Source organism: Penaeus chinensis, chromosome 33, assembly GCF_019202785.1.
Source record: "Penaeus chinensis breed Huanghai No. 1 chromosome 33, ASM1920278v2, whole genome shotgun sequence".
NCBI classification, from domain to species: domain Eukaryota; kingdom Metazoa; phylum Arthropoda; class Malacostraca; order Decapoda; family Penaeidae; genus Penaeus; species Penaeus chinensis.
The window spans coordinates 36,010,745-36,014,762 of record NC_061851.1 but is presented as its reverse complement, the minus strand read 5'-3'; the positions used below and the strand labels follow the sequence as shown (position 1 = coordinate 36,014,762).

Below are 4,018 nucleotides of genomic sequence, written 5' to 3'. Positions count from 1 at the left end.
ATAAGATAAAATATTCTAGTAAAAATAAGGCATCCAAGTAGCTTATATCCAAAATAAAAAATAAAAAATTACTTAAATTAGTTAACCAGTATAATAACTATTACCTTAATAGATTATACGTCTCTGATGTCGTACTTCCACGCCTCACAATACGAGAAATTATAATAAAAAATGAACACGAAACCAACAGATCAAACCGATGGTACTAACAGTCTCCCTTTCCGGGTCTGAGTGGCGGTTCTTCCACTATTACTTTTGTGTGGATTTTCACCTGCGCAGTGACATCAGCGCGGCTTTGACTTTTCTTTAGTAAATGTACAATAACACAATTAACAAGGTAATTGTTTATAAGTAAATTTTTTTTATCCGATTGCACAAGCCCACAATCAGCATCGCCGATAAGGGAACATAAGCATTTCACTCAATACAGAATGAAATCAGGTAAATCACGCTACCACAGTTAGCAGCAAGTTAGAGTATATTACCATTTTACCAATAGCCAATGGCTTGATATGTGCAAAGGCCACACAAAAAGTTTCTGAAACTTTTGTGGTCTGTCAACTCGCTGTGTAACACCAAGGTTTCGAAGCAATGTACAGATAAATTTTTAGTTTTCCTTTGTCAGATACATCTGAAAAACTATTGTATATGCATGAAAGCCATATTATCAGTAAATGTTATATATATGTGTATATATATATACATATATATATATGTGTATACATATTATATACATTTTGTTTTTCTATCATAACTTATATTGTTCAATAAGTTGCTTAAAAAAAAATGAAAAGAATGTATAATTAAAATTCCTCATAATATCAAGTCTTTGTGGTGTAGTGGTTAGCATGATCGCTTGTTGCGCGACAGATTTGGGTTCGATTCCCAACGGAGACAACTCAGTGTATCTTTTGCCTATTTCTTATTATCTTTGGCTTTATCTAGCTCTTTCTAATGCATTATAGTGGGACGGAATATAGGTAGTTTTTAAAAAATTATTATTACTATTTAATGACCATTATTGTCATTATAATTATCTTTATTATTATTATTATTATTATTATTACTACTATCATTATTATTATTATTATTATTACTATCATTATTATTATTATCATTATTACTATCATTATTATTATTATGATATCATATTATTTTACCCTGAAATAACTAACTTGACTTTCTCAGGGTTAAAACGCTATAAAGTTCGGTATAAAGATGTTGTTATTATCATTGTTTTCCTTTCTTTATTTGTCTGGTCCTTATCATTAGCAGTATTAATGTTCTTATCATTAGAGATTTCATGTTCATTACTACATAAATATAATTTAGTTAAATTATATTTTAACTCTCGAAAACTTATTTTACGTTCAGTTCTTTCATTTTAATTTTTGATATAGGTTCAAACTTCAGTTTACTAATGGATTGCGAATTTCTGGGTTGTCTCATGTAAACTTGCACTATGTTCCAACGTATTCATTAACTCAGAGTATATACATAATGCTGAAATATCACACACAATATATATATATATATAAATATACGTATATGCGTATATATATATATATATATATATATATATATATATATATGTGTGTGTGTGTGTGTGTGTGTGTGTGTGTGTGTGAGAGAGAGAGAGAGAGAGAGAGAGAGAGAGAGAGAGAGAGAGAGAGAGAGAGAGAGAGAGAGAGAGAGAGAGAGAGAGAGAGAGAGAGAGAGAGGAATATAAGTCATGTAAGAGATAATTAGATAATGCCCATATCCAAAGGCCGATATCCAAAGGCCTCCTAAAAGAGCTGCAGGTAACTAACCGCTGGATTAGTGTGTAGACAAACTGATCAACTCATTGTACAAAGAAAATGTTTATATGTTTCGCCTATAAAAGCATCCCCGGCGGTCTGTTGGTTTCTTCAGGGAAAACAACCTTGTTTCACAACTTACCCACCATATATTACTCATTATGGTGAGATAAATGCATTTTTTAACACTCTTATTTGCATTTAATACATCAGCTCTTTTTGAAGTCTGACTATGAATTATTTGTTTTAATTCTTATATGTTTTGCATATTATGATAAATTGATATTGCAAGCAAGAATTTGCGAAATATACAAATTTAACAAGTTGTAAATATAGACAGTTGAGGCATTTTGAGGAATGGATGCACACAGAATTACATATCAATAATTATTGTTACACATTTTGAAAAACTAGACATGCATGCTTAAAAAATGAAAAGAATGTATAATTAACATTCCTCATATTATTAAGTCTTTGTGGTGTAGTGGTTAGCATGATCGCTTGATGCGCGACAGACTTGGGTTCGATTCCCAACGGAGACAACTCAGTGTATCTTTTGCCTATTTCTTATTATCTTTGGCTTTATCTAGCTCTTTCTAATGCATTATAGTGGGACGGAATATAGGTAGTTTTTAAATAATTATTATTACTATTTAATGACCATTATTGTCATTATAATTATCTTTATTATTATTATTATTATTATTACTACTATCATTATTATTATTATTATTATTATTACTATCATTATTATTATTATCATTATTACTATCATTATTATTATTATGATATCATATTATTTTACCCTGAAATAACTAACTTGACTTTCTCAGGGTTAAAACGCTATAAAGTTCGGTATAAAGATTTTGTTATTATCATTGTTTTCCTTTCTTTATTTGTGTGGTCCTTATCATTAGCAGTATTAATGTTCTTATCATTAGAGATTTCATGTTCATTACTACATAAATATAATTTAGTTAAATTATATTTTAACTCTCGAAAACTTATTTTACGTTCAGTTCTTTCATTTTAAATTTTTATATAGTTTTAAACTTCAGTTTACTAATGGATTGCGAATTTCTGGGTTGTCTCATGTATACTTGCACTATGTTCCAACGTATTCATTAACTCAGAGTATATACATAATGCTGAAATATCACACACAATATATATATATATATAAATATACGTATATGCGTATATATATATGTGTGTGTGTGTGTGTGTGTGTGTGAGAGAGAGAGGGAGAGGGAGAGGGAGAGAGAGAGAGAGAGAGAGAGAGAGAGAGAGAGAGAGAGAGAGAGAGAGAGAGAGAGAGAGAGAGAGAGAGAGAGAGAGAGAGAGAGAGGAATATAAGTCATGTAAGAGATAATTAGATAATGCCCATATCCAAAGGCCTATATCCAAAGGCCTCTTAAAAGAGCTGCAGGTAACTAACCGCTGGATTAGTGTGTAGACAAACTGATCAACTCATTGTACAAAGAAAATGTTTATATGTTTCGCCTATAAAAGCATCCCCGGCGGTCTGTTGGTTTCTTCAGGGAAAACAACCTTGTTTCACAACTTACCCACCATATATCACTCATTATGGTGAGATAAATGCATTTTTTAACACTCTTATTTGCATTTAATATATCTGCTCTTTTTTAAGTCTGACTATGAATTATTTGTTTTAATTCTTATATGTTTTGCATATTATGATAAATTGATATTGCAAGCAAGAATTTGCGAAATATACAAATTTGACAAGTTGTAAATATAGACAGTTGAGGCATTTTGAGGAATGGATGCACACAGAATTACATATCAATAATTATTGTTACACATTTTTAAAAACTAGACATGCATGCTTAAAAAAATGAAAAGAATGTATAATTAAAATGTCGTTTATTATCAAGTCTTTGTGGTGTAGTGGTTAGCATGATCGCTTGATGCGCGACAGATTTGGGTTCGATTCCCAACGGAGACAACTCAGTGTATCTTTTGCCTATTTCTTATTATCTTTGGCTTTATCTAGCTCTTTCTAATGCATTATAGTGGGACGGAATATAGGTAGTTTTTAAATAATTATTATTACTATTTAATGACCATTATTGTCATTATAATTATCTTTATTATTATTATTTGTATTATTATTACTTCTATTATTATTATTATTATTATTATTATTATTATTACTATCATTATTATTATTATCATTATTACTATTATTATTATTA

The 4,018-nt window shown here is 29.7% G+C and overlaps 3 non-coding genes across 3 annotated transcripts; all 3 read left to right on the top strand.

The window, feature by feature from the left end:
- The first annotated feature begins 825 nt into the window (after positions 1–825).
- Trnan-guu lies at positions 826–897 on the top strand. The gene has a single exon. It is a non-coding gene; the product is annotated as a tRNA-Asn (tRNA).
- Positions 898–2,269: 1,372 nt separating this feature from the next.
- Trnai-gau lies at positions 2,270–2,341 on the top strand. The gene has a single exon. It is a non-coding gene; the product is annotated as a tRNA-Ile (tRNA).
- A 1,355-nt stretch (positions 2,342–3,696) lies between these two features.
- Positions 3,697–3,768, top strand: Trnai-gau. Its single transcript has one exon. It is a non-coding gene; the product is annotated as a tRNA-Ile (tRNA).
- Positions 3,769–4,018: the final 250 nt, after the last annotated feature.